The sequence below is a fragment of the Ostrea edulis genome, chromosome 6, assembly GCF_947568905.1.
Source record: "Ostrea edulis chromosome 6, xbOstEdul1.1, whole genome shotgun sequence".
NCBI lineage: Eukaryota > Metazoa > Mollusca > Bivalvia > Ostreida > Ostreidae > Ostrea > Ostrea edulis.
In genome coordinates, this window is record NC_079169.1 from 44,138,896 (window position 1) to 44,161,063 (window position 22,168).

At 35.5% G+C, this 22,168-nt stretch overlaps 1 pseudogene; it reads left to right on the forward strand.

Moving 5' to 3' along the window:
• Positions 1-6,421: 6,421 nt before the first annotated feature.
• LOC125647192 (uncharacterized) lies at positions 6,422-12,249 on the forward strand (annotated as a pseudogene).
• The last annotated feature ends 9,919 nt before the right edge of the window (positions 12,250-22,168 follow it).

Below are 22,168 nucleotides of genomic sequence, written 5' to 3' on the forward strand. Positions count from 1 at the left end.
AGTTATACTTTTATGTCAACTTTAAATAGAACACATCTGCATATATGGATACAGCAAGGTGAAAAAGAAATGATATATGATTAGAAGGAGGGCCCTTTTTAAAAAGTATATGTACCATTCATTACATATATATTAAACGTATGAGTGTTTAAAATCAACAAGTCTAATATACAATGTAAATTATTATGAAGCACTAAATTAACACTTAACTCACATAATACGCCGGTTTCGAGATACGTCTGAGTTATTTCCCTTTGAGAACTCTCGTACATAGTAAGGCGCGAAAGAATTTGTTTACACGCGGGAGTGGGAAGATATTCATCACAGCGTAAGTGAATGTACTCAGTAAGTTTCTCATACGCTGTTTGATAACCCGAATTCGACTGATACACAAACTAAGTAAGTGATAAGTATTTAGGGAGTAATTAAATACATAAAATTCTTATCCTATCACGTTATTTCGCTGGTCATAAGTACCATATCCAAGATATTTCTTGCAAATATGACATTGTTTGTATGTTTCCACTTCGGTAAAACATTTCTTTCGATAGTATTTTGTATTTCCCACATTTACATATTTAAATAGAAGCCGCTTTTAATACATTTCATTGTCTTTCTCGTTGGTTGTATATCCACTCTGTCCCACTTAGGCATTCAAAGTTCCACTAAATGCACCTCCTATACAGAAGAGTTCGTATCTCGAAACTGGCGTATTGAAAACATCTTTAATTATTTGAAGATATCATCAATTCAATTATTGCTTGCAATAATTGTAATTGAATTGATGTGCACATCAAATTAATTATTTTTTGCTCTCATCACTTTAATTGATGCATGCATCAATTCAATTACACGTATTGAGCACACTAACTTGATGAAGGAGGTATTCTACATCGTCATAATGGCTGACTTCCTTTTAAAACATAGATGAAAATATGTTAGCACATCGACTGCTGAACTGTAGATTGCATGTTCGAGTCTAGGGCGTTTTAACAAAAATTTCTCAGATTGCTTTCTACTAATGCTGACTAAAACTGCATTTTTTGACTAAATAAAGTAAATTTGAAAGATTTCAATTTTAAGATATTGTTGTACATATCAAATTTCTCTGGTGTAGCATTACTCATTTATGTGCACATCAATTCAATTATATATCCAGTAATACAAGTCAAGAAACACATAACTATATTGTACATGTATGATGTTTTCTTGTATTGAAATTTACAATTAAATATTGGCATAATAAAACAGCAAACTCAGGATCTTCATTTTGACATAATCCATGTAAACAGATCAGTATTGTTAAGCAGTACTAGGTTTGGAAAGGTTTTAAATATCTTATTCAAAAATTCTCCTCTAGGATTATTATATAGTGGACATTCAAGAAGAAATTACAATTCATTCTCTGTTCACACACAAAGCACTAGGCCTAGAGACTGGTTGAGTATGCTTTTAATCTTCAAAGCATATTGTACTTGTATTTTTTATTTTATTTATTTATTCACCAATCAAGGGCCCTCAGGGGGCATATACATATTAACAATTAAACATTATAACTACATAATACAATTTACACATGTGTACCATGCACATGTTAAGGGTTTCTACATTGACATAGGTATTGAATTCTCATCACAATACTGATTGGAAATGTACTGTTACAATAAGTGTGCTATATGGGAAGTAAAGTAAAACAATATTATAAAATGTTGTCACAAACACAGAGGGTACCAAGGGACGGTGCCTGAGCCAAGTCGATCAGACTGGCAGTCTTGTACCCTAAGTGTTGGAGACAAGTTTGTAAGCACATAAGAGGTGGGGACCCCTACCTTTTTAACAAGGGTATATTTATGATAAAATACGATTACCGGCCAAGTGCCCCACTTCGTTTGAATTAAAAGTAGTAAAGAAACGTAAAATGGTAGTGAAAGTTGATACATGTACAATATTATACCCCCCCCCTCCCTCTTCCAGGCCAAGTAGGATACAACACGCCTGCAATATGATTACGTTACCCACCTGCACAATTTCTCCCACTGCTTCAAACTTTTCCTAGGAAATCTGTAGAAACTACAAGTTTCTCTCAAACTCTGGTAATTACAGCCAGTAACGAAACACAGCATTCCTAAAAACCTCGTGGCGTCTTTGTTTATCTCCAGTGCCTAAACCGGAAGTTACGTAAAGTCGAGACTTTCTCGCCCCATTTGATGCATTGCTAGCTATGACGTCACAGCCGACTGCACTACGTTACGTACGTCATAGCTAGCAATGCATCAAATTCACTCATGGATGCCATCGTATTACATCCGAGATCTATATCGAGTGCGCGAGACATTCGAGGAATTCCGATTGAGCTCCCTGTTTCAGAGTTGCGCATGCGCATTGCAACTTCCGCTTTCGCTTTGAATCCTGAACGGTGAAAATTCAATCATGATTACGCTAGCTATTTTCTTTGTGGTATGTTCATTTTTAATCTAGTTTCTAAATTTTTTGTTTTAATAAGATATTGGAATCTATTTGAATTTTTTTTTTTTGCATGATATTCGTATGATATTTAAGTGCCGCAGTCAATACTCAACGATTTGAAGATAAAAACTTTGTTGTTTGATAGCTATCTAAATAATTTTGATTATATGTTTATTCATATGAGTATGATGCTATTTTATTGATTTTATTGGATCTGTTAGTAGCAACAACCACGCTCGCTAGGTGGCGCGTCATGTTCTATTTTTATTTCTACAGGAAAAGTGGGACGAGGTTCCACCCTGTTTTTTACGGGCTAGTATGGATAAACCTAGAGCTTACGAATGATGCGAAGTTGATCATTCGGATCTAAAATAGCTATATTTAGCGTATATCACGTGATTAGGCACATTCCAGAAAATCCCTTTGAGATAGAAGCGGTTAAGTAGAGCAAATACATGTAAACATTGACTTAACGGTGAAATACGCAACAAAGAGTGACATATTAATAAATTTTATGCATGAATAAATTATACTGAGGTCAACCATGGACGATAATTGCCCGTGTTCATATAGTATTTGATTGATTTAGATATCAAAGGAAAGATAACTCCCTTTATTAACGTACACACAACGTACCGGAACTATACAATAATACAATGTTTATACATTTCTGAATGATGAGTGAATCTTTATTTTCATCAGAATCTTTTTCATCACACTCACAGACCAGGTCCCCATACCCCTACCAGTGTCAATCTGTGACTTATAGTCTAGAGGAAATTCGAAATATGGTAGTGACATTTCTTCCTCACTGAATTAGCTGGATTTTTAGCGTTTAAAGAAAAGTGAAGTATGGACTGGGGGGTTAAAAATGCTATTTGCCAAATTTTCAAAAATATTAATTACAAGGCAAGGAAAATTTAAAAGGGGGCATAAGCTACAGATGATACAATTTTCACTTGCAAGTTGCACTGCCACTAGTTACACTTAGTGACTTACTTACAGATAAATAAATAAACTTACAGACAAATATTTTATTTATTTATCTATCATTTCATTTCATTTTTAGCTCTTCTGAGCCGAAGGCTCAAAGGGCTAATCATATGGCCATATGTCTGGCGTGCGGTGTGCGTCAACGTTTTGGAAAAAGGGCTATATCTCAAGAACCCTTGGCCAATTTTTGTCAAATTTGTCACAGGGTATCCTTGGCCCAAGGGCTTTCATTTATACTAAAACTAGGGTTGTGACCCTTTAACAAGGGGAGATAATTAGGGAAATGCAAACAAAAGTAGTGGTTGCTAAAAAATCTTCTTCTGAAGAACCACTGGACAAATTATCACCAAACTTATGTATAAGGATGAGAATAGGTTGTAGATAAAAAAAATTGTTCAAAGCATCATCCTGGGGCATAGGGTGTGGTCTCAAGGTCACTTCAAAGTTGACCTTAAATTTTGTTTTGTTAAAACTTTGATATTTTGCTTAGTATAATGACTAGGATCATCAAATTTTGTCAGTTGATGCATCTTAGGACCTAATATCACGTTGTTTCAAAAGTAGGTCATGGTGACCTACTTTTTGAATTTCGCAGGTAATTATTATTAAATTAATTTTGATGCATATCTTGGACACTTTTGAGCCTATATCATCAAAAGTTGTCAGTTGATGGATCATGGGACCTTAAAGTGCGTCATGTAAAAAGTATGTCACCATGACCTACTTTCTGAATTTTATGGCTAATCATTTATGAATAAATTTTAGGCTGTTATTTCAGATACCGAGAGGTTTAGAATCATCAAACTTTGTAAGTTGATGCGTTTAGAGGCCTCAAAACATATTTATAAAAAAAACAGTAGGTCACAGTGACCTACTTTTTGAATTTTGCAGACATTCAAATTTCACATTTTCAATTTTAGATGCATATTTTGGACACTATGGAAGCTAGGATCATCAAACTTGGTCAGTTGATGCATCTTGAGTGTTCATAGTTTGTTGACTAAAAAGTAGGTAACTGTGACCTACGTTTGGAATTTGACGGCTATATTTTAATATTTCAGATACTATTTGACTTACAATTATCAAACTTTGTCAGTTGATGCATGTTGAGTCTTCAGAGTGTTTTGACTAAAACGTAGGCCACCGTGACCTATTTTTGGATTTTGACGGCTATATTTGAATATTTCAGATACTATTTGACTTACAATCATCAAATTTGACGGCTATATTTGAATACTATTTGACTTGTCAGTTGATGCATCTTGAGTCTTCAGTGTGTCGACCAAAAGTAGGTCACCGTGACCTACTTTTGGACAGTTACATTTAAATTTTCAGGTACTATTTGACTTAACATCATCAAACTTTGTTAATTGATGAATCTTGGTTAGTGAGAATTTTTGCCTGTTCTACAATGTATCAGAAGAGCGATTCTAGGCCCATGGGCCTCTTGCTATTATTATCATGGTTTGTACTTGAAGAGTCATTGCAATAAAGGGACATTATTGGTGTTACAAAAAAATCTGATCATGCAGTTTTTAAATTTCTGAATTTTGAAAAAAATGAATAAATAATAAACATTTCAACCATTCATTCTCAGACAGATTCTGATACCACTCAGTCCCTGACTGGCCAGAGAGTTCTGCTTCTGTCAGTTCTGATGCAACTCAGCCCCCAGACTGGCCAGAGAGTCCAGTGTTTTAATGATGCAACTCAGCCCCCCCCCCCCCGGACAGCTCTACCAGAAGTTCTCGGAAAAGACTTGCTGATGTTTAATAAATCAGTTTTCTTATTAATTTTACTTTTGTTCCTGTTCATCAGTTCATTAGGCTATGGCCCAATCTGATAAAATTTAAGATCTTTGATCCGCTCCGTATACCTCTTCCTTTCCTGTATCTGTGAAGTCCAGAGGTGAGATATATTCTTTCCAAAACAACTAAGAATGTTCATGGAACAATTTAGTATCAATTGTTTTCCTTTCTATGTTGTATGCCTTATTTCAAGAAATAACTTTGGGTCACTTTTTAATGTGAAATGGAACATTTTCCGTTTTTGACAACCTGACGGTAGGGGTGTTTAAGACACTATACCTCATTTTCTGAAAGAAAGTGGAGTAAAAGGAATTCAGATTTGGATTCAGCATACTCAAAATTGGTAATTACACCTGATTTGTATTGTTTTGGGTAATTTTTAAAAAATGGGTGGTGGTTGCTACTGTTAGTGGTTTTTATATTTCTATGCTTGGAATTCAACCTTTATTTTTCAGTTCTTGGATTTATCTCTATTTTCTTATATATATCATACCATTATTTAAATTCTACTATCCATAAAGTCTATGCCTATCAGATAAATATAGATCTCATTAACTTTTTCCACCTTGGTGAAACTGCATCAAGGAGATGTTGTTAATATGTTATATATTATGAATCAGTGGGATAAGACAATTTTTAAAATGTGGTTAATTAGTGTTCTGTAATAATGACACGTGTATTTAAGCTTCCTGGAACATGAAAAAATGTAAAAAGAGACACCAAAGATCAGAGAGAAATATTCATTCGTGGTTCGAATTTCCTCCATTGTTTACATATAGGTTATAGTGCAATATTATCCTTGACCCAGGCACCTATGGAATGTCTGTTAAAATAAAGTAAGATGGATCTGTTTCTGTAAAGTATGTTAAGTCACATACACATTCAATGAAAAATTCCTCGTTATGTCCAGGAATTAAAAAAAAAAACTTGAAGAAATTAATCCAGAATTTCTACAGAATTTTCAAAATTACTACTTCAGTAGAAAAGAAATTTGGGCGAAGTGTTACAGAAAGGGTGAATTTGGAAATGTGCATATTATTATGTTTGTAGAAAGCTTCTACAATCAACTGAAAACAGTATTTTGTGAAGGGAAATGCAATGGACGAGTTGATGTTTTGATTGATGCCCTCTTACAAATTGAGAAAAATCTGTTCATGACACGTTTACATCGTCTGAAATTTAATTCGCCCTCAGGAGAAAATATAAATAATGCAGATCATCATCAAAGAAGTTTAGATATTGATGACTATTGTATTTTACAAATTAATGACATTTATATTTACAGTAACATATGATTCTACATACGACGTTAAGAAACTAGTTGGCACTTGCAATGAGTTGTATTGTTTCAACAAGTGCAAGAAATTCCCTTGTGTTAACTTTGTAAACATCTTTTTTCATGTTCTTGCCAAGATTACAGAAATTTGTCGTGTTTGCAAACATTTACACAAAATACATGCAGTTGTCAATTGGAATACACATACAAATAATCCATCAAATGCAGATGTTGATTTTACACCAGAACAACAAATAAGAGAAAATGATACAGATACCTCAATATCTATGCAGGATTATTCTGAACAAAACATACAAAAGATTGAATTTTTTAAAAACATAATAGCTGAACAGATTAGGAACAATTCATCAATTCAAAAACATAGGCTATATAATATTCTATGTGCCTTAGACCATATTATCTCAGTAAATGAGGGTAGCAAGCAAATTCACAATTCTGTAAAAGATTTCAAAAAGACAGAGAAGATTTCCTCTAATGCTAAAAATTTATTACAACCTCGATTTAAACCAACTTCCAAAAAGCCTGGTAGGATTCCAAACCCCCATTTTAAGAAACCAACAGAGGAGGAAATGAAGAATCTTCTCCCTGAGGACTCAGGGTAAGTCTTCTCTTACAAGAATTTTTTGCAGGCAAAGCATATTTCTTCAGAGACCTTTATAATGTTGGATGCCTAAATGATTTCATCCAAATTGGGCAAGATATATACTAGTGTGCATGGAGGTTAGGGGTTTAATAACCACATAGCATGGTGCTTGATATGGGAACTTACTGTCTTATGATTATATTTAATTACATGTACTAATATTAACAAATATACATGTGTATGGAAAATAATGATTACCGTCTTCCTTGGAAGACGGTATACAGAGTTGAAGTGTTTTACAGTCTTCGGACTTTGCACTTCCTCTCTTTTTTCATTGGTAGAAAGTGCATGAAGTGAAAATTTTCAATTATTTCATTGGTTGAAATGCTCTTCAAGGCAAGGGAGATAATTTTCTGGTGTTCTAATTTTCGTACGACTTAACAATTTTTCAAGATTTTCAATCTTAAAAAAATCGACAAAACGAACAAAAGAAAAATGCAATTCATGAAATTGACACATTACTTTTTTAAAACCAACTAATACAAAGCATTTCTATGGTTACTTCATTTACAGCAATGATTTCATTTTTGCATACAAACAAAAACTCGCCGTTTTTTGTTTTGATTGCTTGTGTTTTGAGAATTGTCTATTCGGTAGGGCTAATCCCTACAAAACAGTTTTAATGATACCTTAATTACATAAGAATAAATCAGGCTTGACTTCAAAATGAGGATCACTGTATTTTTAAAGCATGCAAAAGAATAATCTTTTCCATCAAACTCTATGTATTTTATGATATAATTTTTGGCAAAACTATTACAATATTCTCAGGTCTTTATCCTGGTTAATTTCTGAAGCAGTTGTACTGTACAATATGCAAGAATAATTTTTATGCAAATTGGAGCAATTTAAATCTTTTTAGTTTGTTTTGTTTCATAACTTTGTTAAAAAATAAATATTTTGATATATACACTGAAAATCTCTGTTTCATTTGATAGAGAGGCTTTAATCAGTGCTAATACAGGGAACAGTGATTTTGAATTCCAATACATATACCCTTCATAAATACAAACTTTTACAATGGGAGTCAGGACACAGGTTTGTAGGCATGATGTCCGTGAGATTATTTATTTTGGCTCAATTCAATAATGAAGACAAGGGACATAATTCAACTTCGCTCTATAGAGTTGCTGCTAAAGACGGCAAGCTTTTTAAAAAAGCTTTACTTGTTCTATACATTACTTCAACAATTACAGATCATCTCAAGTCTCCCCAGTACCTGTTTCCTTGCCTAGACCATCTGTGGCACCATATCCTCCCTTAAGACTAGTTCCCCAAACAACAAACACACTTCCTACACAACCACCACAGCAAAGTGTATTTAGGTATACACTGTATTTCACCTTTTCTCAGGAATAAATATATGTTCTCTTACCTGACTGATTAAGCCCAAAGAGAACATTTAAATATCAGTATTTTCCAAAGTGTATTACTTATTTCAAAACAAGCATTAAGAAGCCAAAGAGGCACATCAGATTTGATGCATAGATGCACCTTTTAGAAATACAAGATCACAATTTCAAAATTACCGTAGCGAATACTACATATAAAGATTGGAGAAAGATAAAAATTATCATTTGACAAGCAGATTTACATGGAAAAGCAACATTCTATCCCTGTAACGGTACCTTTGTAGCTACGCAACATTTAATGTAAATATAGAAATGCTAAACTTTTTAGCTCACTTGAGTAAACTCAGGTGACCTATTGCAATTGGTTGTCGTCCGTTAATAATTGAACATTTTTAACTTCTTAATAACTACCATTCCAATTGTTTTCAAATTTGGTATGAAGCATCATCGGGACAAGGGGGACATAAATTCTAAATTTCAGGACTCCAGCACCCCTGGGGCCCTAGGGGCGGGGCAAAAACTGCCCAAAATTGACCAATTTTCAAAAAATCTAGAACCACACACGTGTAAGAAAAACTAAATGCATAGTGATGTAGAGCAGGAATGCCTCTACCAAAATTGTAAATTTGATGATCCCCGGGATAGGGGTTCTGACCCCAGGGCGGGGTCAAACTTGGTATATAGTGTTTATGTGTAAAACACTTAAATAACATCTTCTTTAGTGCTATTGATACTTAATTGAAACTAAATAGATATTTAGAAAGAACAGGTAGTCCTCTACCAAAATTGTAAATTTGATGATCCCAGGAGTAGGGGATTTCGTATCAGGGTGGGGCTAAAATGGTCAGTTATCAAATGTGTGAACAATAGACATTTTTAATTTCTTCTTGATAACTATCATTCCAATTCTTTTCAAATTTGGTATGAAACATAATTGGAACAAGGGGAACATAAATTGTAAATTTCAGGATTCCTGGGACCTTGAGGTGGGGCAAAACCGCCCAAAATTGACCAATTTTCAACAATCTTCTTCTCTAGAACCGCACACATGTAAGAAAAACTAAATGTATAGTGATGTAGAGCAGGAAGGCCTCTACCAAAATTGTAAATTTGATAATCCCCGGGGTAAGGGTTCTGACCCCAGGGCGGGGCCAAACTTGGTATATAGTGTTTATGTGTAAAACACTTAAATAACATCTTCTTTAGTGCTAATGATACTAAACTGAAACTAAATGGATAGAACGGGTAGTCTTTTGCCAAAATTGTAAATTTGATGATCCCCAGAGTAGGGGTTCTGACCCCAGGGCGGGGCCAAACTTGGTATTAGTGTTTATGTGTAAAATACTTAAATAACATCTTCTTTAGTGCTATTGATAATAAACTGAAACTAAATGGATAGAGCAGGTAGTCTTTTACCAAACTTGTAAATTTGATGATCGCCAGAGTAGGGGTTCTGACCCCAGGGTGGGGCCAAACTTAGTATATAATATTTATGTGTAATTTTGCTGATATTGTATAAAATCTAAATGCATTCTTAGGAATAGTAGAAAACGATGTACAAAAAATGGTGAATTTCACAACCCAGGGTTATGACTTTAGGATGGGTCCAAATAGTCATATCTTTTGATGTTTTAATATTAATACACCTATCATTTAAAGCCTTTCATCAGTGTATGCACTTTTGAGGGCAGTGAAGTTTCAAGAACACATCTTGTTTGATACTGTTGTTGAACATTAGAATTTAGCTTAGATATTCAGAACAGGAGTTTTTTTTCTAGATTCCCTCATAGCCCTTGGGAGTAGTGATAATTTTTCACTAGTATTCTGGTGACCGATCAGGCCTGTGGGCCTCTTGTTAAAATGCAGATATGTTAAATAGTGCAATGTAATCCAGTGGGTTGGAACAGCTTTGTTAATGTTGTTATGCAATACATTATCTGATGAAAGATTAAATAGATGTGCGTATTCGAAACTTTTAAGTTGTCAATGTTTAATTTGTCTTTGATAAATATGAATTTGAGATATAGGTAATATTGAATTCTAGTGGTCTATAGTCATGGTTGACACAACTCGAAAAGTGCCGCATGTAATACGTCAAATCATCATTCGTTCAACATTGGTAATCATCGGCGCCTCATTAAGACGACAGGGGGCGTTTAATATATTAGAAATGCACTGTAGCCTTTCGGGATATTTGTTGCATTGCGTAGTTACGTAACAAATACATAATTACAGGGATAGAATTTTCACCCCTTTGGATTTCCATAAATTTACACACAGCTTTACACTTGATAAAGATAGTGAATTAAGATAAAATAGTATGACATTTCCCCCGCAATACAACTATAGACCTATACGTCGTGACGTACTACTTCACAGTGATGTCATCTAGTGTGAAGAAATCAATCATACACAGCACTGTGATTTTTCTCGTGAAGCCTTAACTATGCTCAGATGCTGCAAGCAGGTGATATAGTTAAATGATTCCCCAAGACATGGTCGACCGATTGTAACAACGACACACCAACAAGCGCACGAACGGCAACGTCGTTTCCGACTGGGGTGCGATTAACAAAAATTCTTACTCATAGTTGTGTTACGACTTACAGCTTTCTGTGTTTAGCGGCGTAACATAGTGGGGCTCCTTAATCTGCATGTTGAACGAAAGACAAGAGGATGTAAAGTGTTTTTAATAATTTATTAAATTTTACTCAAACAAATGCACATGAAAATCTTTGGCTCGGCAGTCTGCACCTAAAATAAAAACAAACCATCCACCCTTTTCTTTTCCTAAATGTTAACTTTTAAACCGCCCTTAAACAAGAGGTACTGTGAGCAGTGCTCACTAAGAATACCCCCCGTTTACCCCAATCTCCCAAAGGGTGTTGGTAATAGGTATAAACTACCTCTTTTCCGAGTGTAAAAAATAAATGGCATGACAAACCGAACGATATTGCTACTTTGATGTCCAGTGCGCTTGACCTTTGACCTTTTGACCCCAAAATCAATAGGGAACATCTTCATCCCATGGGTAGTCCAAATGTATGACATGGTGACTGTAGGTGGAAATGATAACGCTTTAGAGCCTAGAAACCATATTGCTACTTCGATGTCCAGTGCGCGTGACCTTTGACCTTTTGACCCCAAAATCAATAGGGAACATCTTCATCCCATGGGTAGTCCATATGTATGATATGGTGACTGTAGGTGGAAAGTATAACGCTTTAGAGCCCGGAAACCATATTGCTACTTCAATGTCCAGTGCGCTTGACCTTTGACCCCAAAATCGATAGGGAACATCTTCATCCCATGGGTAGTCCATATGTATGATATGGTGACTGTAGGTGGAAAGGATAACGCTTTAGAGCCCGGAAACCATATTGCTACTTCGATGTCCAGTGCGCTTGACCTTTGACCTTTTGACCCCAAAATCGATAGGGAACATCTTCATCCCATGGGTAGTCCATATATATGATATGGTGACGGTAGGTGGAAAGGATAATGCTTTAGAGTCCGGAAACCATTGCGTCTACAGACGGACGGACGGACGGACGGACAGACAGACAGACAGACGGACAACCCGATTCCAGTATACCCCCCCACAACTTGTTGCGGGGGGTATAACAAACCTTTTTAGTAAATATGAATTGACCTAATACCTTCAGGTCTGATTCAAAAGACAAGAAGTGAATTCTTCACTTGTGAGTATAAATATAAAATATCAGAGGTTATAGCATATAACTATTTGTATAGGGACAAAAAGTTATGCCAAATTCTCAGTATAAATGCGATATAATGCACCATGCAATTGTTAATGATTGTCAAGGGGTAAATAAATAATATCACCCTCAAGTCACTTTTTGTGACTAAGTAAATAGTAACAGTCAGTTCAGACCACTACTTGTGTCTGAGTAAAACTCGTGAAATGTAACAAGCGGTATTGCAACCAAATGGAATAAATTCCGTATTAGATTAGGTTAATGATAATTACCCATCTAAATTCCTCCACTCCGTGCTCTGTTAGGTCTAGTGAAGTCATAGCTGAACCGTTCAGTGCTTGAGACTGCAGACGTCTGTTGACAGAGCCCGTGGAGCTCGTATTTATACCAGTCGTACCCTCTATGACGTTCAATGTATGACACTTTGGCGCCATAACGTCAAATAGCCGGAAAACTTCGGGTGCTGTATATTTGTTATACTCATCCGAGGTGTTCCGAATGTACTTTGTAACTTCAACCGCTTGGTATGAAAAGTGATGTTAATTGTAATATTTTATACAAATTATCAGTAACTGGTACTATTATTTACCCGTATTACCAGAGGTAAGCATATCCAAATGTATATAAATGTATTTATAGAACCACTAACGGCGTTGTCTACATTGTGTACGCCTTGTCGCGTTGAGGAAATTCTGAATGAGGCGTATGATATACATTTTCTTATTAATATCTTGTCTTTTATCAAGAAGAATAATTTGATAAATAAACTTAAACATCAATGCATATTATTCACACAATCATTCATCCACTTATTACTTTATTGACATGTAATCCATGTAAAATCACTGGTATGTGTTCATCACCATAGTGGGGAATGCCAAATTCGTAACAGTTGGTTATTGTGAATGGAACCTTAACTGTAAGACACTATGTAGACACGATTCTACAGCCCGTGTTAATACCCTTTATGCACCAGCATAGGCAAGGCAATGGAGTCATTTTTTCCTCAGGCCATACCGACTCAAAGTTCCTTTCTTGTGAACGGCATCAATATTTTGACCCGCCATGTCCCTAGACTTAAACCTAATTGAACATTGCGGGACGAGTTTAGGTAAACGTGTGCGCAACCTCTAGCCTCTGATTCTGCAAAAACTTGGAAGAATGGTAGAACATTCCCCAAAGAACTATTCGGAATGTCTGTCAGTCAATGAAACGACAGAATGTCTGTCAGTCAATGAAACGACAGAATGTCTGTCAGTCAATGAAACGGCACCTACGCTAATGGTAGGCATACCCAGTATTAGTGACGAAAACCACATTTTTGACGCACCCCTCTGACTTCCATTTTACATGTAGCCTTTCGGGGAATAACAATGGCGTTTAAGGAGGTATGCTACACCAGAGAAATTTGATGTAGATGAAAAGTGGAGGATATGTACAACAATATTTTGAAGTTGAAAATTTTCAAATTTACTTTATTTTGTCAAAAAATACAGTTTTAGTAGAAGGTAATCTGAAAAAATTTTAAAACCCCTGCTGGACTCGAACCTGCAACCTACAGTTCAGCTGTCGGTATTCTAACCTACTGAGCTACTCGGCTAGGTATATCACTGGAAAAGGAAAAGTCAAATATTGCTGATAACGATTTTTTCATCCATGTTTTTAAAGGAAGTCAGCCATTATGACGATGTAGAGTACTACCTTAAAATCAATGGATATTAGCCTTTCACTATAAAAGTATACACTGTATATATATATATATATATATATATATATATATATATATATATATATATATATATATCACAAATATTAATAAGTAACATAAATTTATCCACTATTGTGTTTTTTCAAGTCTGTCAGTATATACAGTAATAATGGGGGAAAAAAGGTGAAGATACAAAAAAATGAATATTGATATTCATTTAGCCATATGAATTAACTGGCGGCCGCCATTTGATTTAACTGGTTGCCGCCACTTAATCCATGTGGCGGCCGCCAGTTACTAAACTCCTCTCTCTCTCTCAAAATGAAAGGGATGCAGTCCTTGTACTATCCCTCTCCAATACTTAGTAATATGTGTGTGAGATACAATTATGAGCATTAGAGCTTATTGATGGTGATGTTAATCTACAAAGTGTTATAGAAAGTTTCCCAGTTTACTTGCGGAAGGTCGGTGATCTCTTCCCATGTATATTGTATCTGGGTTCTCTCTTCCACCAATCAAAACTGGGCGCCACCAGGTACATTGTTACTGAAACATTGTTGAGTGTGGTGGAAAACAGCAAAACAATCAACAAAGTGATATGAATGTCCATATCAAATGTTGACAGATTCGCGGGCGAGAAAATCTTTATGTACTCAATATACCAACTTATCAGGGGGCTGACCCTCCACTTTTTTGACATCGTTCATTTTCCCATGCAAACTAAGTTATTTTCACATGTAAATTAAGATTAATTGGCGGATTGGTGCCCATCCCACTCTATTAGTGGTAGTAATGAATGGTAAAAATGTTTTAATTAATGGACTGATGAATTGAAGGACGAACGGAGCCCCCTCCCTCCAATTTAGGAGTATGGGTTTGGGCAAAAGAGAATTGTTAAGGTTCCTTTTCTGTTTGTCACCAAGACAATTTCTCCTCGGACTGTCCCTATACTTTGAAAAACGATGCTACGTGTATGCGTACTATTCTAAATCTTTCAATCACTCAGCAGTATGAATTAAATTGTTTTTGAAATTGGCAGCCGCCATGTATATATTAAGTGGCGGCCGCCAGTTCATTTATATGGCGTCCGCCAGATAATAAGCGGCGACTGTAGGTTAATAAGTGGCGAACGCCATTTAAAGGAATATCAATTCTATACCCTGGCATCTATCGGCTTCCTTAATATAGCATCACACCAGGAAAAACAGATTGTTGGGCCGTTCTTGGTACACTGATTTTAACTACGGATAACTCCGTTTACCTAGTCAAGATATACATGTAGGACTCACGGCGGTTGTGACCGGTTGACAGGGGATGCTTACTCCTCCTGATCCCACCTCTGGTATATCCAGGGATCCGTGTTTGCCCAACTCTCTATTTTGTATTGCTTATAGGAGTTATGAGATCGATCACTTTTCGTTCTCTTCATCTTTCTTTATAGGTCACCTCCAGGAAAGAGAGAGCTGGTAGACCCCCTACCATCTGGATTGACCGAGGACCTATTCTAACCCGTATCACCGCTAGAGGAGAACGTTAGCTGCAGGATGATTTATGACTGGGGCAGGTTCAACATGTGACAACGGGCAGATCGGGGGAAGACTGTTGCACTTTATGTCCCATTAGGGATGAAAAGGAAAAGTAACAGTATTAATAGTCAGAAACCATAGTGTTTGCATTTTGGAGACTGAATGAAGGACAGTACGACATGGGGAAGACATTACCTATCCTTTATAATAATGATACTATAATTGTAATAAAAAAAGTATTTCTAACTACACTCACATCATACTTTAAAATTTCTTTATGGGTGATCCTGCGATAACGGATAGACTTTCCGACTACTTTGTAGTGATTTATGCATACATACTTTAAAGTTAGGTATGGCATGATTGGAGAAGACAGATTTCGTGAGGCGGTGAAAACCAGGTTTTGTTAATTGTGTGACATAAATCTTTATTCCTTTTTCTAGATCTCCCGTTTTTTGTAATTCCTATTTTAAAACATGAATATTTTGTGATGTACAAAATGAAATAGATTTGCGATTCATTACTAAAACTATGAATATTTTAACATATTTCACTTATCCATTAATAATCGGCATACAATTTTGAATTTATCAATAATTAGTATACATGCGGTCAAGGGGCCTAATAAATTTGATCTATAACAATAAACACGTTTCTTTCACTTTTTGTTGCTTTCAAGTTGAGATATTGCGGATGCTTTAATTTCCATACGAAAGGTTAACATAACGAACAGTGATCAATCTCATAACTCCTATAAGCAATACAAATTAGAGAGTTGAGCAAACACGGACTCCTCGATATACCTCGCCTGGGCCCATTTGAAGCCAGAGCCCCCCCCCCCCCCCAACTCAACATAATTTCTCCAAATGCCATATTAAACCGAACGGCGCATATATGACCCTATTTGGTACTTGATATATTCAGAAGACTGATAAAATTTCAGATCAACTGGCCACAATTTACATTAAATATGAGAATGGATTTAATTTATACATTGATGTACAGTTCTTTACTGAGAATAGATCCATGTTAAACCACAGGCCTTCGGGCATGGATTATGCACCGTCCCCCTTATTTTTTCTGATCTGGGATCAACACATTTATTTTATTTTTATATTTTGTAAATATACATTAAAGATTATCGAAATATCTGTTGCCTACTAACAAAAATATCGTTATCAGTGATATTTCTTCTTACAATCGCTGAAAACGTGATTTAATACATTTTAAGATGATATTTAATGTATATTTACAATGCATATTAAGTAGATTCTAGATTTTTTGGGCATGTTAAGAGTGGATGACAGAACTACTCGACTAAGATTGAACCATGTATTTAATATATTTCATGGTAAAGCCACACATTATCTCTGTGATCAATTTGTTCTAAACAATAATAATACTAGAAGTGCTACAAACAAATTTTTTATCATACCTAAGACAAGAGGCCCATGGGCCTAGAATCGCTCTTCTGATACATTGTAGAACAGGCAAAAATTCTCACTAACCAAGATTCATCAATGAACAAAGTTTGATGATGTTAAGGTGGGTCCTTAGTCCTGGATTTTTAAAGTTTAGGTAGCATTTTTTTGTTTGGAATCAATAAATTAACATTCAGAGTAATGAAAAAAGGCAAAACAGTTAAAGATTTCCATATTAATTTTCATTACATACACCACTAAAGTCATGTACCCCGATGTAGATTTTTATGAAATTCATTGGAAACAGTTATTTGTTGTTATTTTAATATAAAAACAAAAAATATTTGTTGAATTGCATTTATTTATCGGGAAACGTGTCAATAACTAAAACACTTGTCATTTTCAATATGTTCATCAAGTTTTAGAATAATATGTGCAAAATCATTGAATTAGCGTTATTCTCCAAAATGTTAAAAAACAAACAAATGTGGACGCATTTTCTTTATAGCATGGTTTACATATCATTTTTTCTGTTTATATTAGTAAAGTTACACCTGTTATAGTTATTTATGGGGAAAAATCCATACCTTTCCTTAATAATTTCAAATCTATAGCTTCCAGATTATGTATACCGCCATAAAAAAAACCTGAAGTCTGGCACCATACAGCTGAGCTATTTAAAATCACTCGGGATTAAAATTTTATGTAATTTCATGAAAAGACAGAGATAATGATTCCTTATCACCTTGGTAAAATGTTTGTCAAATATAAAGGAAATCTATCGCATTATGGACTTGATAAATACTTTAATGAAAACAGAGTTATTGTCCTTAAAGTTAGATTCAATATTTTGAAACATATCATTGACTATTCAAATATAACTAAGACTTTTCAAATATTTTATGGCTAACAAGATTTTTTACAATGACTATTGAAAAAGATTCCAACAAAATTTATGTTCCTGTCATTGAATCATTGACTTTGCAAATTCCTATGACGTCACAGGAGTGTGGAACTACGTTAAGTCAAATAGTACCTGAAAATTTAAATGTAACTGTCCAAAAGTAGCTCACAGTGACCTACTTTTGGTAGACACACTGAAGACTCAAGATGCATCAACTGACAAGTCAAATAGTAGCCGTCAAATTCCAAAAGAAGGTCACAGTGACCTACTTTTTGGTCGACACACTCCAAAGACTCAAGATGCATCAACTGACAAAGTTTGATAATTGAAGTCAAATAGTATCCGAAATATTCAGATATAAACGTCAAATTCCAAAACTAGGTCACAGTGACCTACTTTTTGGTCGACACACTCTGAAGACTCAAGACCCTCAACTGACAAAGTTTGATGATTGTAAGTCAAATAGTATCTGAAATATTCAAATATAGCCGTCAAAATCCAAAAAATAGGTCACCGTGACCTACTTGTTAGTCAACACACTCTGAGGACTCAACATGCAGCAACTGACAAAGTTTGATAATTGTAAGTCAAATAGTATCTGAAATATTAAAATATAGCCGTCAAATTCCAAAAGTAGGTCACGGTGACCTACTTTTTGGTCAACAAACTATGAAGACTCAAGATACATCAACTGACAAAGTTTGATGATCCTAGCTTTCATAGTGTCCAAAACATGCATCTAAAATTGAAAATGTGAAATTTGAATGTCTGCAAAATTCAAAAAGGTCACTGTGACCTACTTTTTAAAATAAATATGTTTTGAGGCCTCTAGACGCATCAACTTACGAGGTTTGATGATTCTAAACCTCTCGGTGTCTGAAATAACAACCTAAAATGTATTCATAAATGATTAACCATAAAATTCAGAAAGTAGGTCATGGTGATATACTTTTCACATGACGCAGTTCAAGGTTCCATGATCCATCAACTGACAACTTTTGATGATCATAGGCTCAAAAGTGTCCAAGATATGCATCAAAATCCATTTAATAATAATTACCTGCGATATTCAAAAAGTAGGTCACGATGATCTACTTTTACGACAACATGATATTAGGTCCTAAGATGCATCAAATGACAAAATTTGATGATCCTAGTCCTTATACTAAGCAAAATATCAAAGTTTTAACAAAACAAAAATTAAGGTCAACTTTGAAGTGACCTTGAGACCACACCCTTTGCCCCAGGATGATGCCGTGAACAATTTTTTTTTTATCTACAACCTATCCTCATCCTTATGCATAAGTTTGGTGATAATTTGCCCAGTGGTTCTTGAGAAGATTTTTTTAGCAACCACTACTTTTGTTTGCATTTTCCTAATTATCTCCCCTTGTTAAAGGGTCACAACCCTAGTTTTAGTATAAATGAAAGCCCTTGGGCCAAGGATACCCTGTGACAAATTTGACAAAAATTGGCCAAGGGGTTCTTGAGATATAGCCCTTTTTCCAAAAAGTTGACGCACACCGCACGCCAGACATATGGCCATATGATTAGCTCTTTGAGCCTTCGGCTCAGAAGAGCTAATAAAAGGCAAATAATCTTCTTCTTTTTACAATGCTATCAAGGATTGGAATGATTTACCTTTAAATACAAAAGAGTTGGCAACTAGGCAAAGTCTTTAAAAAAGCTGTAAAGTCCTTATTAGCCAGCAAGGCAAGGGGTATAACCAGATAACATGTCCAATTTGGTTTAATACTTTTTTTTTTTTTTAGCACTTTAGTATTCTATTATAAAATATCTCTAAAGCTTGTCATTTTTCAACGCATTATGCAACTATTAATCAAAACCTGCCAAAATTCTAATTGTTAGTCATGTAATGTTTATTCTTTTTGTCTGTTGATCATATAGCTCTATTATATAAATATAAGGACCTCATTGGAAATAAGCTAATTTAAGCTTTTATGGGTTATTCTTAGGTTATTATATCATCATTTGTCATGTTATTCATACAGTTACTTATTATTTAACTGTTATAACTACATAGTGCTATAGATTATGCCAGGTTTCAATTTGTTATTGTCCCCCACCGCAACGCGGAAGGGGACATAGAAATACCGGTGTCCATGCGTCCGTCCGTCCGTCCCACTTCACTTGTGGACGCAACTCCTCAGAAACCGCTAAATGGATTTTGTTCATATTTTGTAGGATTGTTAGTCACCATGTGTAGTTGATCATATTATGCCGCCATTTTGATTCGATAATTTTTAGAGGAGTTATGGGACTTTGTTGGTGCTACACTATAGGAAGATTTTGTGCACGCAACTCCTTCGAAACCGCTCACTGGATTTCATTCAAATTTGGTAGGATTGTTAGTCACTACCTATTTGTTTGAAGTTTGACGCGGCCATGGCACGAGCGGGGTCTCGAACTCGTGACCCCTCCGGTTGCAAAGCGAACGCTCTACCACTGAGCTACCGCGACCAGTTCATTTTTATAAATTTAATGACTCCAAGTAATTATCTTCCCTCCATTTTATTTCACAATCACGTTGTTTTTGGAAGTTTTCTCTCTAACTCTATCTGATTTCTATAATTTTGAAATTATAATTTTATTTTCATCCTGACTGTATGATGGTACTGTACAAACTCTACACCATCGTCTGTAGACACGCTTGCAACGATTGATTGATTGATGTTTTCCACCACACTCAACACTTTTTCAGTTATCTGGTGGCGCCCAGTTTTTATTGGTGGAAGAGAGAACTCAGATTCGGTTGAGCATCACTGAAGAGACATTATTTGTCGAAATGCGCATCTGGTGCAACAAAATTGGTACCATATAAGTTTTACATTATGACCCCTGGGTCGAGGCCTCTGCTGGTGGACTGTTAGTCCCCGAGGGTCTCTACAGCCCAGTAGCTAAGTACTTCGTTACTAGCTTGAAAATACGAATGTATATTTAATTGCTGTTATAAAATTTAGAAATTCATTTCAAAATTAAGGATTATCTCCCTCATGCATAGCTCTTATCCTTGGACGAATTTGGCTTCACTTTTTTTGGCACGCTGTTTTTGGCTATATTTAGCTCTAATACTTCATAGTTATTTCAGATTTCAAACATTTCGGTTGAGCATCACTGAAGAGACATTATTTGTCGAAATGCGCATCTGGTGCAACAAAATTGGTACCATATAAGTTTTACATACAACAATGTACCTCGGAAGAGACCACCGACCTTCCGAAAGTAAACTGGGAAACTTTCTCACTTACCGGCGCGAGCGGGATTCGAACCCGCGCCGATAGAAGTGAGAGGCCGTGTAATAGGCCTTGTAAGTCTCGCGCGCCTCCTTTCCCGAAAGAGCGCTTCCGGGAACATGGTATACTGCTTCGCGTATGGGTGTAACCATCGTAGTGATAAAAGTACCACGAATTGCCATTTATATCGTTTTCCAACGGACGAAAAATTAAGAAAAAACTGGATAGCTCTTTGCAGGTATGTGAACACGATTGGTAGGATACATATATGTGTATACGGTTTACACAAAGTGTGCCGAGGAAATTCAAACTAAGAATTTTGTATGTACATTTCTCAATATCGTTGACTATGCAAGGTGAAGATAACGAACAGTGATCAATCTCATAACTCCTACAAGCAATACAAAATAGATAGTTAGGCAAACACGGACCCCTGGACACACCAGAGGTGGGATCAGGTGCCTAGGAGGAGTAAGCATCCCCTGTTGACCGGTCACACCCGCCGTGAGCCCCATATCCTGATCAGGTAAACGGAGTTATCCGCAGTCAAATCAGTGTGCCAAGAACGGCTTAACAATCGGTATGAAACACGTCAGACAGCATTTGACCCAATGCGAGGTTGTATTGACTATATTAAACCAAGTACCTTTACTAAACGAAAAAGATTGCATTCAAGTTTTATGATACTTCTTTTTTTCCCTTTCAAATTTTGTCTTTATGTATTTTTCAAATCGTTTGTTAAATATAGCTCGAATTTCCTTCATAGTAATCATACCAAAAAGAAGACAAAAACTAATTAAATAAGTAACCGATTCGTTTTAAAATGTCAAAATAAGGACAATTCCATTTATTATTCAAATATTAGACGTGCTGACAGAGAATGGAATGCAGGTGATAGGACCTGCAGCTGCCATTTTCAAAATGGATGCAAGGAAAATGGCCCATCAATATTTGTATACTCCAAATACCAGTTTCCAGAAGTGCCCACAAATCGAAAAAGGTATTTCAGTTTTCATTTGAAATATGCTTGTTGTGGTATGATAAATTCGATAGAAATAATGCATAGAAATTTAAATT